At 40.7% G+C, this 14,441-nt stretch overlaps 1 long non-coding RNA gene across 1 annotated transcript; it reads right to left on the bottom strand.

The window, feature by feature from the left end:
• Nucleotides 1-9,381: 9,381 nt before the first annotated feature.
• LOC310679449 lies at nt 9,382-12,171 on the bottom strand. The gene is made up of 3 exons (XR_014512272.1): nt 12,021-12,171; nt 11,166-11,262; nt 9,382-9,473 (listed from the first exon to the last, which is right to left on the bottom strand). It is a non-coding gene; the product is annotated as an uncharacterized lncRNA (long non-coding RNA).
• Nucleotides 12,172-14,441: the final 2,270 nt, after the last annotated feature.

The raw sequence follows: 14,441 nt of genomic DNA, 5'->3' as shown, positions 1-14,441 counted from the left end.
TTTTTATTACAGCTGTGACATTAGATTGATGGACTATTTCCATCTCGTTCCCTGCCAATTGTGCACTGAATGGATACATGATGGCATGATGGATGTGTGTCGGGGCCACGGCCAGGAGACAGCTGCTGCAAAAACAATCGCTGCAATCTTGATATGGTGCTAACCTTCCTACACTTTTGCTAATTTTTCTTTAACATTGAGCAAAACCTGAACGTGCTCCGTGGAAGGCAGGGAAAAGAAGGTGCTTGTGAAAGCGATGCAAGAAATAACTGCCGCCCCTCTTCCTGGGCCAGTTAGGACAATCCCCTCCCTCAGTTAGGGAAAATGTTCTTCAGGAAACTAACAAAATAGAATACTGCTATGTTCTAGGAAATGTCAAAGGTGAGCCTGACTAGAAATGAGATTTACTCTTCACTGAGGCAAAAAAGAAGGAATGGTTGCTCCTTTGCAGCAGGGAATATTTAGGCTTTGTCTGAGGAGAAGCACAAATTAGCTAAAAGCAACAACATGGAGGAGCTTTCTGGGAGTGGGGGTAGGGGTTGAGGAATGCTTTTGAGATGAGTCATCACACCTTTTGAGCAATTAAAAGTTCAAGTCTGATTTACTGTATCAAACGGCTATTGGAGTCATCTCTCGGGAGAGATGATATGAAAATGAATTTGAATATTTCCAGCCCATTTTTAACATCGGAAATGCTGTCACTGGGCCTTCTCAGTAGTGGCACCAACTCTGTGGAGCACCCTCCCATCAGATGTCAAGGAGATGAGTAACTATATAACCTTTAGAAGACATCTGAAGGCAGCTTTTAATGTGTGAAGTTTTATTATGTTTTTATATATGTTGGAAGCTGCCCAGAGTGACTGGAGCAACCCAGTCAGATGAGTGGGGTACAGATAATAATAATAATAATAATAATAATAATAATAATAATAATAATATCATCCCTATTTTCATCAGAGAAATGCTGGAAGGTATGCATTCAGAAGGTCCAAGTTTAAATCACTGGCATCTCCTGGTAGGGCTGGCAGAGACCCCAGTGCTGCCTGTCAGTAGGGAAGTTTTTAATGTTTGATGTTTTATGGTGTTGTTACTATTCTGGGGAGCTGTCCAGAATGTTTGGGGAAACCCAGTGAGATGGGTGGAGTATAAATAATAAAAGAAGAAGAAGAAGAAGAAGAAGAAGAAGAGGAGGAGGAGGAGGAGGAAGAAGAAGAAGAAGAAGGAGAAGAAATATTGAGCTATAGGGACAAGTGGTCTGACTCAGTCCTATGGACCACGAATTCTAGCTATAGTAACCCAATGTACAGTGAAGCACGTTTTAACCTAGTGGATCTCTGAGTGCTTAAATTGTGTTGTATTCTTGTCCTTGTGTAAATATATCTTAAGACAGGATAAGAAATCAGGTCTGTCAGTTACCTTATTGACCACTTTCCATGGCCTCATGCTGTCGACAGTGGCACTAAATACATTTGAAATAGCAACTGAAGGACCGAGGTTTCCTTTGGGTGTCTGTCCTCTCCATCTAATCTATGAAGTACCTCACTGTGCTAATCTCCAGAGATGATCCTTCCCTAATCCTACAAGGTTTGGATTTTCAGGTGCCATGTTCCTGAGCAGGTTCTAACTGAAACAGGCTTCCAGTCAAAATGAGCATATATCCTCACAGTCTGAATGTTTTAGTACTTGCGATGGACTTTTTATGTGCACAGTTTGCAAACTAACAATTATATGCAGATATTATTTGGTGAATAATTAATATTTTAATTCTTCTGGTAATTAGAAAAAAAAAAGAAATACATGGAATAATTAAGACTATAATTGCTAATTATGCTTCGTTTTGTTTGCTGAATTTGTTCTTCGTTCCAAACATATTACCACTTGAAGTTTAAACAAAACTTGCTGCTGAACTTACATTTTGAATCGACATTTGCTGAGAAGCAAATTGGTGAACAATGGATATCAGAAATTGCGCAGGAGTTGGACCTCAAATAAAGGCATTAATGGGTCGCCTCTTTAAATGCCAGAAATAGGAGCAAAAGCAACAGTGTGTTTGTATGTGTTCAGAATGTGAACTCTGTTTTACAAATGCTTATGTCCTGTCTCTTTGCATCATATCCAGACCCCTTTCAGACCAGCTCAAAATGGGATACACCTTCAAAACACCCTATCTCAGGACTGTCCACTTGGATATTTTTCAGGGATATCAGCAGCCGTCCTCTCACCTGCCCAAGTGGGGTGTTGACAGGGGAGGCAAGCACCATTAGAGGGATAGCCTTAATGGCAGCAGTGCATCTGAAGTCTAAAACTTTCTCTAATGCTGACCTCCATCATTAACCAATTTGCTTTCAGCAGAAGTCGATTCGAAATGCAAGTTCGCCAGCAAGTTTCATTCAAGCTCGAAGTGGTAACAGGTATGGGCTGAAAAACAAATTCAGCAAACAGAATGAAATATAATACGCAATAACATTCTTTCTTTCCCAAAGTATTTCTTCTTCTTTTCCCCCCTGAAAGCTTTGCTGATTGAAAGAGATGTTTGCCGCATTCAGACTTTAGGCAGTTTCCCAAGTTGTATTTTTAGGACACAGCCAGGGGTTTTGTGTGCTTTCAGATCACTCTCACATATAAACTTCCTGTCATATTCTTCCTCAAAAAGAAAAAGATAGTCTTTCCCCCCCCCTCCTCTTGCACAACACACGCCTAGAAATTGCTGGTGGAAGCATACCTATGATTGGTTTGTACCTGGATGAGTGAACTTCAGGGGAATCTTTGCATGGCACTATGAACTTCTCGGAAGGTTTGTGTGGTTTCTATGTTTTGTTCAAAAATGAAATTCTTTTTAAAAGTTGAACATAAGAAAAGCTCTGTGGATCAGGCCAAAGACCCATTTAATTCAGCATCATGTCCTCACAGTGGCCAACCAGATACCTATGAGAAGTTATTTTTGTTCACCCTTATAAATGTAGGCCATTAACAAAGCAGACAGACGATTACCTCAGTACATAGGACTGTGGACTCCATTTATGTGGAAATCTGTTCAGAGTTATCTTTTTTTTAAAAGAAAAATAGGAGTGAGTATCTGTGGTTTTTAATTGCAGTAGTATAGCATCTAACAATTACAAGCACATTCTCATTAGATATCCATGGTGATAAAGTGATAAAGTCCGAGGGTCATAAGTACAGAGTTTCTAGTCAGTCGGGGTGGGGAATGAACCAGCAAAGTAGTTTGAAATGCATAAAGATAAAAGGAGCTGAGAACACCCATTAGACAAATAATATGACAAGGACCCTAAAATTAGGAACATCTGAATTCAAGATGGATTCAATACAATTTGATTTAGGTAGAAATGTAGTTCTCAGGGGTAAACTTAGAAAGAGGGAATGCAGAGAATGCAGCCTCGAAGGGGAAATAGTTTATTCTTCCCCTCTGCCATTTCTCATGTTCTTGAACACTGCCAAACGTATGTAATTGCTATAATTATTTTAGCAAGACTGCTATAAAAAAAATCCTCCTTTAATGTAAAGGTTTTTTTTTTTTTTTAATGTAGCTCCTCTTTTGAATATCTGGGGGGAAATGCATTGCCTGCTAATGCTTATCAAATTATTTTTCTCAAGACAATTCCAAACAGGAAACACTGGCAAGTGAATTAAGAGTAGCTGTCAGCGCTCTCTGTCTCTCACTCATTCTCTCTCTCTCTCACTCACTCACTCACTCACAAACACACATGCACCCTTGTGTTTGTCTTTCCTGGTGGGTTTATTTTAATACAACGTGCTTGCTGCAGCTGTTAGTGTTAATGCCAGAAGATTCTCTGACGTATATATTTGGGGAGATCTTCATTTAAGACCTCAAGGTAAAAATTAGGCCCTCTCTCACCTTCACAATATCATACAGTCAGGGCAAGAAAGACCATTTTAGTTCTTTAGTCTGTTTCAATAGTAAGTTAGTTATCTTTAAGGAAGAACACAGGATCTTTGTATTTATGTAGAAAGAGTTCATAAAAAGGAGAAATCATATGGCTTGGCATTATCTTCATATCTGTAATTCTGCACATATTAATAGAATTCAGTTGTTAACAAAATTACTATTCATCTGCTCCCCTCCACTTATTCCAATATGTCTGCTAAGACACCAAACCCCAAACTCTAGAGTACTTAAAAGGTAAAAGACCCCTGGACAGTTAAGTCCAGTCAAAGGCGACTATGGGGTGTGGCGCTCATCTCACTTCAGGTCAAGGGAACAGACAGCTTTCCGGGTCATGTGGCCAGCATGACTAAACTGCTTCTGGTGCAACGGAACACCATGATGGAAACCAGAGCACACGGAAATGACATCTACCTTCCTGTCGCAGCGGTCCCTATTTATCTACTTGCACTGGTGTGCTTTCGAACTGCTAGGTTGGCAGAAGCTGGGACAGAGCAATGGGAGCTCACCCCGTCACACAGATTTGAACCGCCAACCTTCCGATAGGCAAGCCCAAGAGGCTCAGGGGTTTAGACCACAGTGCCACCCGTGTCCCACTTCTAGAGTACCTATCTAATGACAACAGGGTTAGGGTTAGGGTTAGGGTTAGTGCAACTATCTTATGGGAGGGACTCAAGCACATATTGCAAATTTAAGTTTGTGCAGTTAAATAGGATTAAAGCACTAGTACCAAAAGAAGAAGAAAGAAAGAAAATCCACTTTAAAAAAAAATTAGGAAAGCAGTTAGGAAGTGAAGGGGAAACGTACAGAAAAGAGTAGGACGAACAAATCATTAACAACAAATCATTCTGTAGTAAAAACACTACAGAAGCAAATCAGAATGAATTATAATTATATAACCATGCTATAAATAAATCAGAATTACCACATTTGAGCAACAGCAAGAAGAGCAAAAGCAAACTGAAACCCAGTCATCCTCTGAAAATCACACTTCTCTGAATTTTGCAGTGTGGTTCTTCAGCCAGGTAATTTGTATGGTTTATACAAAAATATATATACTAAAGTAGCTATAGAATTGCAGTATAAATTAGTGAAAATTCCTGTTTGGAATTGTCTTGAGAAAAATACTTTGATAAGCATTAGCAGGCATGCAAAAATACATTGCTTTGGGGGAAATCACTTTGCAAAAATGGGTGTTAATCAAAATTTGGTACAAAAATGTGTCTATACTGAGAATGTCACATTAAATTCTGATGAATTTTCATGAGAGGGTTTTTTTGTTTTTTAAAAAATCACTAACCAATGTTGAAAGTGGAGATCTGAACTCGAGAAAGGAAAAATGAAACTGAAAGAAACACAAATTGACAGATTCCCTCATCTCTTCCCTCCAGAACTGTGCTAGGAAGCTGTGCAAGAATACACAAAAGTTTTATACTTGTTCTCTGCCAGCCAGGCCCTTCTGTTGAATCAAAAACTTTCTGTAGCTTGATAGAGCCTTTCTATCAATGGATGGTAAAGCCTGGATGCAGCTGACTAAAACCGAGAGGTCAGATATTTTTCCTAAATATCAGTTCAACAAACAGAGAATCTCTCTCACACTTCTTAAATACTTTCTAACCCTGCTTTATTTTTCTGACTCCCATTAAACTGGTCTTCCAGATTTCATCATGCCATTCATGAAATACCTTCAAAATCTTCAAAATAATACTTACTGATCTAGTGTATTATTTTGTAAACCTGTTTGTGTTCTACTAATCTTGACTAAAGTCTGAAAGACTCGTCTACTTGCTTCCATCATTCCTTTTTTTAAAAGCAAGCAAACCAAAAGGCAGTCCTTTTCACAGTAGTTCTCAAAACAAAACTGTAGAAATAGCGTTTTTCTCACTCCATATCTCTGTATATTCAGTGTTACATCTGCTTACTATGGTGAAAAACAACTTTCTGCTCACTGGAAGCCTCACATAATTAAGCCAGAGCGTGAGGTGGACATTTCAGTTTTTTGCTTCAGTTTTCTCCTTAGCTATCACCCCCATATTCAGGAATAATGGCTGTAAACAATTTATGACCCTTCAAAACGGGGTGCATGGATTGTCTTAAATGTTTTCTTTTTCCTCTTTGGTTTTAATGAATGTTGCTTGTTGTTTTGTTTTTCTAAAGATAGCCTGTGTTGCTGGTGGTGAGAGAAGGCATCAAATAAATTTTAACAACAGCAACAACAACAACAACCTTGTGTCCTTTTACATGCTTGGTTCCAATTCAGATCCACCTGACCTGATGCTGAAACCTGTGATGAAATTGATCTAGTAATAATTCATATATTGGTCCCTAGAAAGCCCTACTATATTTAGCTGAACTGATCTATAGCTGGGGAAAGTACAATGTATTAAACAATAATACTAGAACAGCTTTGCAGAACATTGATGTAATATAGTCTCAAAAAATATATTGCTTATATTCAGCTATTGGTACTCAACATCAATGTTTGGCATCTAAAAAATCATTTTCAGTTAGCAAACTCAGGCCCCATTGGCACTGTCCATTTAAAGGAGTATCATACCACTTTCATCTGTCATGGCTTTCCCCAAATAATTCTGGGAACTGTAGTTTGTTAAGGATCCTGAAAATTGTTAGCAGGTGCCTATTATCCTCACAGAGCTACATTTCTCAGAGTGGTTTAACAATCAGTCCAGTTTTCATTTACTATGAACCAGCAAGACAGAGCAGCCCATTGAAGCAGGCTTTTACATTGCAATATTTACTTGGGCCCCATTCAGCTAAATGGATGTAGACAGTACAGTGTATCACCTTTTGGGGTTGCTAGTTACAGCGTGTGACTGATTTCTACAGCTGGAGATAGATTGGGCCTTTGAAAATTCACTTTAACTTGAGATATGGATAAGTACTCTTATCTATGGGATTCCGTTTCAAAATTCATTAGGTTTTCTACTTTAATTTTGATATAGGGCTTAAAATATTTTGAGCCGGTCTCTGTGGTGGTGTTAGGCCCGTTTCAGTGAATCACAGCTACTGGCACTTATTCCCCCCCCCCCACTGCACCCATTTTGTGAGACATGGAACTTCTCTGGAGGGGAAAACACTTGCACATTATCATTTGCAGCTGTTGGAGATACCACAGCCCTGATAAAGCTTTGCTTGCAACAGAAATGCTACACTCTCAACCGGTGACCCTAGAATTTGGCTAGTACTTCAGCATCGCCAAATAAGGTATAAGTGGTTTGTTATCACAGCCATAAATATTTACATCCAGTGGTGACAAATATATGAGAAGTGTGGAATGACTATGTAATTTAAGTTGTTCTCCACAAGTGTGCCAGTAGTTTTGTTATCTCCTGAAGGCTGGCAATGAATAGCTCCCGCAGGCTAAATGAAAGCACAAACTCAAGCTGCTGTCACTGGCCTAATTGGCCGTTTCTAAAGCATTACTTACCTGTGGGGTCTGGCTTGATTCCCACGTCTCTTCAAAAGCTCCCTTTTCTTGGTATTTGTACAATTCATAGAATGTAAATGAAAATTTTAATGAATTGCAGTGCAGTTTGTAAAAGGGTCAGGAAGGTGGAATACCAGGAATAACAACAACAACAACAACAACAACAACAACAACAACAACAACAACAACAACAAACAAACAAACAAACTAATGTTATTTGTACCCTGCCTATCTGACTGGGTTGCCCCAGCCACTCTGGGTGGCTTCCAGCATATACAAAATAATAATAAAACATTAAACATTAAAAACTTCTCTATGCTGGGCAGCCTTCAGATGTCTTCTAAAGGTTGTGTAGTTTATTTCCTTGACATCTGATGAGAGGGCATTCCATAGGGCAGGCGCAACTACCGAGAAGGCCCTGTGCCTGGTTCTCTGTAACTTCTCACTGTGAGGGAACCACCAGAAAGCCCTTGGAAATGGACCTCAGTGTCTGGGCTGAAAGATGCGGGTGAAGTTACCTCTTCAGGTATACAGGGCTGAGCCCATTTAAAGGTCATCACCAACACTTTGAATATATTATATTGAAGGAAAATTGAATACAAAAATGTATGTATTTGGAGAAACGTGCAGTAAAATGCTGAAAAAACTCCATGAACCTAAGATTGGAGAAATGAGAAAGTGCCTAGCCTTCTCCAAGGAAGTAGCACCAGCAGAACTAGCAAAGAGCACAGAATAGACCTTAACAAGGTGATTCAGTATTTTGGCACCCCTTCCCTAAATCACTGTGATTGGAGAGCCCAGGTAAAAGCAAGGCCTCAGTCCAGTATACCTGAAGGAGCATCTCTACCCTCATCGTTCTGCCCAGACACTGAGGTCCAGCGACAAGGGCCTTCTGGGGATTCTCTCACTGCGAGAAACCAAGTTACAGGGAACCAGGCAGAGGGCCTTCTCGGTAGTGGTGCCCGCCCTGTGGAACGCCAACCCACCAGATGTCAAAGAGAAAAACAACTACCAGATTTTAGAAGACAACTGAAGGCAGCCCTGTTTAGGGAAGCTTTTAATGTTTGAACAACTACTGTATTTTAATATTTTGTTGGAAGCCGCCTAGAGTGTCTGGGGCATAAATAATAAATTATTATTATTATTATTAGTAGTAGTAGTAGTAGTAGTAGTAACTTCTAGACTTGTCAGTCACAAAAGAGCTTTCCTTCAACTCTCTCCCCACACTGGTGTTTTCCTCATAGAACAAAGTTGGGGAGAAATGTTTCAGTTTGTGCAGAAACACTGGCTGTCCAATTGTTGCTTTTTTGTTTTAAATCCACATCTCCAAATCACACCGGAGGACCCTGCTTCAGCTCAGAACCCTAAGGAAGGGTTCTTCTTTTAGCTTAGGCAAGCCTCAAATCTGTCTGAAGCAAGATTTGTCCAGATCTGTTGCACATCTCTAGTGTGAATGAGAAAGTAAGGAAACTTAGAACACAATATGTAAAATATGGATCCAAGAGAAAAGCTCCCCTTTGTCCCAGCCTTTCTTTCAAGGGGTTTGTCCATAACAATGTGAAGGTAATGTACTCTATTCAACCCTCTTTCCTGATCTAGGTATATTGTCAGAACAGAACAGATTCTGGCACAAATGTCTTGCTAACATTTACAGTGCTGATAATGAAGCAACAAGGGAAATATTACTTGCTCATCAACAGAAAACACTTACTTTTTTTCCAAAGAGTGAATCGACAGTGTCAACTGATTAAAACTGTATTATGCAGGTTCTGCTTGGAACGCATTAAGGATAGTCACTCAGCTTATCTCTGCAGCCGTTTTGCAGCATTTTCTTGCAGAAGCCAGCTGGTGTGTTTTATACAGTGTTGGTTAATTGTTTGCAAGGAAACATTCCCAGCCAAATATAAGCAAAAAAGCTTACTGTGTTTTTTCATATCTATTTCTGACTATTCTTATTATTAATAATAATAATAATGCACAAAGCCATCCGCTTTACCTGTGCAGAAGAAGCATCTTAAACTATGGGATCAGTTGAACTGTTGAAATGTCATCTCATAGTTTTGCCACACTCCATCAATTGCTGGTGGACTCTCGCACAGAAATCTATGTGTCAGGAAACAAAAATACCAGTTAAAATATTCCCCCTTCTCTCTGTAGCACCTCATTATTTATATCATATTATGCATAGCTTCTAGATAAAGTAGGTTTGGACATGTTGCCTCCACACTTTGGTCTCCTGTGACCGGTTAAAAACAGCCCTACCATATTCACAAAGCTTTTCGTTACAATCTAGGCCATTTGAAGGAGTGATCAATCAGGATCATGTTCAAATGACAGGACTAGTACAGACTGCTGCTTTTTAACTCAACCTAGCCACATGTTACTATCTCTCTGCAAACTGCATCTTAAGCAGACTTGTGAAAAGGATGTCCTTTTCCTCTTCGATTGTGTTCTGAGTTCTCGCCATGACAAAGCTAGAGAAATTATGCCCCATTTTTTAAAAATTCCATTCCGTTTGAAATGAGGTTAGCATACTTTCTTTCTTTGAGCTATCCTAAGCACAGTTGAAATGAATTTGTTCCTAACATTCTCTTTAAAATTCTTTTCTACAAATTTGGGTATGGAATACTGCCCAGATATTCTCTTGACTGCTTGTTTATTTTCTGTTTACCAAATGTCTGATATCTGCAATTTACATCCAATGATCTTTTATGCTAATATTTGAGAGCTTGTACTTGATCACATCATAGTACTTAGTGTTATTGACAGTATTTGATAGTTGATAGTTTGATATGTATTTCTTATATCTAACTAGATATAATGGTGTTTAGCTGTTGACTCTGTTTTACAGTCAACATACAGTAATATTTGGAGCCACATTCAACAAATTGTTGTATTATGCCCAATAGCACAATGGGACTCCCGCCCCCACGTGGTTCCTGTGCTCCCCACCGCAATCTGCTGTGGAGGGTCAGGGGAACCCCCATAACAGTGTGCAGGGGTTGCAGAAGAGAAATGATTTTGTTGGGCAAGCAAAAATGCTTACACTGACAGAACAATCTGTTTAGCACTATGCTGAATACTACCCTTAGTGTCTGATAATAGTAGGTAGCTGACAACCTTTGAAATTGTGTCTTTGAAGCATGCCCAAATCAAAACAAACAAGTGATGCCAACAAATCTAAAATACTGCAGCTCTGGAATTTAGGTTTGAAATCCTATATTTATTCAACCATTTGGATTCTGCTTAATATTAGTTGTCTCTGGAAACCTAATACAATGAGACTAAAATCACCGAAAGCTATAAAAATCAAAGTTTAAAAGCTTGCTAAAATAAATAAAATCTTAAGTAAGTTCAACAGGAAGTGGGCCTGTTTGAACTTAGCTAGAATGCAGTTCAACAGAATTGGGCCCGGATGGTCAGGGATGATGGGAGTTGTAGTTCAGGAACACAGCTGCATCTTCCCCATTTGGATGCAGAATATCACTTTATAGGCTGCTGCATTGTGACCTCTTCATCATGCCACCATTCTCAACCATTTCCACCAAATATTTTGAGTGTTCTTTGTTCGTTCATTTTGCCGGCTCTTTGTTTCCCAAAAAAGATCGGGGTAGAGGAAATTATTCTAATCAAATAATTCTCCCTGTTGGCTACTGTGACTTACTGACACTTGTACCGCACCGTCGGTGTCATGGGGGGGGGGGGGGTTGAGGGTCTGCACCTGGCTTGTTGCCATGGATGCAATTATACTGAGTGACATTTAGGGTACCCAGTATATTAATAGCGTATGCTTACCTTCCAAGATGGTGACATGAAACTGAGCTTGTCCTCCAAGGATATCCTATTAAGATTCTGGTTTTGTGGATTTCCTATGCTTCATGAGAAGACATGTCTAATGATTCAGAATTAAATATAACCCTTCAGCTGACAATGACGGATGTATTAGAAGCACAAGAACTAGTCAGAGAGTACTAATACCATATCCTGTTCTCTCCGTCACTGGCTTTTAATTGACATTCAACTCCCCCCCACCTCCCTAAGAAGCATCAATACTTTGGAATCAGGCAGGCATTTTTGAGTGAGTCCCACCCTTTAGTTCTTGTGAATCACATATTTTTCTACAACATTCTCTTTGCCACCACGAACAAATTATAGACTTTAACTCTCGGCTGTCAGACAGACAATATTTTGGCAGCCTGTTAAGTGCAAAGCAGGTGGGGCAGGGAGGGAGCTGTGTCGTCCAAAGATTATTGTTGTGATATTGTTTGTTTTCTCCTCCTTGAAATCAGATTTTTGTTTTTTTTGTCTTTAGATGGTGGTATTTCTGAGAGGCATTGAACTCCTAAAGAACTTGAGTTTTGTTCTTCGAACGCTTTGCCAACTTAATCTTCCCTTTCCTATTTTATCTCCCGCCTTTGTAATACCTCTTCTCTAAACAACATTAATAATTACAACGGCAACAACCAAAATTATTGCAAAAAGAAATGGAGGTTGTTAACAAAGCCACAGTTTGTGAGGGGGCTCAGTTGATGAGACTGGCACATTCAGTGGCCTTTGCTCAAAGTTTGCAGTGTAGTCTTGCCTAAATTGAACATCTATCTCTCTTGTCACACTCTCCGTGGTGCTTACTGCCGGGGGAAGGAACAGTACCATCTAGATTGTCGACATTTTGCCTCTTGTATGCATCGTGGCTCTGGATTGCAGCAACAATACCATACATTTGAATTTGAAGAATCTGTTTGATTTTCAACTTTCCATACGCCCCCGTTTAATTTATCTCCATTCTGAGTCCTTTATTGCAGCAGCTACAGTGCTATCAGCGGATCTCTTCACTTCTCAAGCATTGTCACATTTTGCCCCAAAGACTGTGTATTGTTTAACCTGTTTGGAGGAAAGTAAAAGAGTCCGTGATACAAATGTATGAGCTATTTCAGACTTTGGCATGTAAAGCCTGCCTGAACCACTGCGCTTCTAAATTTTGCACTTTTTCAGCACTGAGAGCTTACTTAAAGTGGTTCTGGTTCATAGCACCTCCGCTGGGAAAGCAAAAATACAGTGGTACCTCGGGTTAAGTACTTAATTCGTTCTGGAGGTCTGTTCTTAACCTGAAACTGTTCTTAACCTGCAGCACCACTTTAGCTAATGGGGCCTCCTGCTGCTGCCGTGCCGCCGGAGCACGATTTCTGGTCTTATCCTGAAGCAAAGTGCTTAACCTGAGGTAATATTTCTGGGTTAGCGGAGTCTGTAACCTGAAGCGTATGTAAGCTGAAGCGTATGTAACACGAGGTACCACTGTAATAATAATAAATACTTGGAAACCATTTCAGAATAGCTAATCCTTTCTAAGGATGAGCAAGGAGACCATAAAATTTATCCTTTATTTCAAATACACACTTGCCCTGATATACCCTGAAAACTGGTTGACGAAAATACACAGGGCAGGAAGGGAATGCCAGCATGAGTGAAGTAAAGGTCAAAATGAGAGAAATCATTAGCTGGCAACTGATAGAGGAAGCCGGCTTGGATGGCACAGGTGAGTGGAGCTGTTGGCAAAATTTTCTGGAAATGAATTGTGTCTACTGCACAGGGACCTGTCATTTTGTTTCTCAAATCCCTCTCTGCCCACACAAGTGACCCGGAAAAATGATGGGTGAAAGATGGCAGTGAGACCTGTGCCTGGTTCTTATTGCAATAGTCTTCCCTTGAGCCCCTCCCTCCCAACTGCCTTGCTTTAGGAGGCCGGTGAATTGCTTTGAAAGATTGCCCCCTGTAATGGTTCTAGGGGTTGCTCGTGCGTAAGCCGGTGCTTATCTCCCCGGCTGGGTGCAAACACCTGGCTGGGTTGCTAAAGTGAACCTTTTCTGTCCGGACAGCCACTCACCCGTGGCTGACTCAGTCGCTGGCAGAATCCGTTAGTGGGCGTTTCTTAAACTTCTTCCAGCAAAGAAGCTCTTTGACGCCTAGTCTTCTCCTACTCTCCCTGTGCGGAAGCCTTCTGCGCAAGGAGGGCGTGGGCAACGGAGGACCCCTACTCTCCCCCTCTGGTCCCAGGCAAGGAGTCATGGGACCGCCTCGCCGCTTCCCCCAGCTGCCCCCCTTCTCCACTGGTGCTACGCTGATTCTCTTCCCCAGAAGATGGGCTGCTTCTCCCGATCCCTGGACGCTCTCTGGAATCCCTCTGGCTTTTGCTCTCTCCCTCTGGCACTGATGGCAGTTCCCTGACACCCCCCAAAGAAAGGTTAGATTTCCCCCTCTTTGCAATGCAGCTTTGCTGACTCCCAAGTCTTTACAGTACGGAATCTGAACAGAAGCAGAAGGAGATGAGGCAGTGACAATAATTCAGTGTCTTAAACCTGGCGTTGTTGTCATAAATCTCAAGCCACTCTGCAATAAAAATATGGTGTGGGAATCAAAAGAAGTGTTTTAAATGGCACATTTGGCTTGTCGCATCAAGAAAGAGATTCAGTAGCCTGGGATTCAATATAGGGCTTTCAGAACCCAGTGCCAACTTGACAGTTGCCTGCTTCCCACCAAACAATACATTTCTCCCCTTTAATTACAGTCTTACTATATCAGGGAGTTTTTAATGTTTGATGTTTTGCTGTGTTTTTATTATGTTGGCAGCCACTCAGAATGGCTGGGTCATTCGGGTCAGATGGGTGGCATTATGTATTCTGTGGTCTGTGTTTGCCTGAGCTTGAGTCTGGACTTAGGATTCTGAGCCCCTGTGGTCTGATTACATACATGATATCCAATCACAGAACATTTCAGGATTTGGGCCTCTGCCATGTTAGGATATTTCCGTTCCACCTTAAAAGGGAGCAGGCTTTGTGAGTCACAGAGTCTGCGTATTTCCTGTTCACAGGAGGTTTATGTTTTGTCTATTGCTTTCCTTTCACTCTCTGTGCCTGAGATACCGAAGCAGGCAGTCATGTTTTCTTTGTTCTGACCAACGCTGAATAAAGTTGTAAATAATGCTCTCCTGCGTGCATCTTTTGCTGTGCGAATTCTGCTGATAGAGCGTGCACCAGCTCTGGAATGTGGCAAGCTATTTCTGGAGCTCGTGTCGCT

The sequence above is a fragment of the Podarcis tiliguerta genome, assembly GCF_965153285.1.
Source record: "Podarcis tiliguerta genome assembly, chromosome: 6".
Taxonomy (NCBI): Eukaryota; Metazoa; Chordata; class Lepidosauria; order Squamata; family Lacertidae; genus Podarcis; species Podarcis tiliguerta.
The sequence above is the reverse complement of the archived record's forward strand: the minus strand, read 5'-3'. Positions and strand labels throughout refer to the sequence as shown.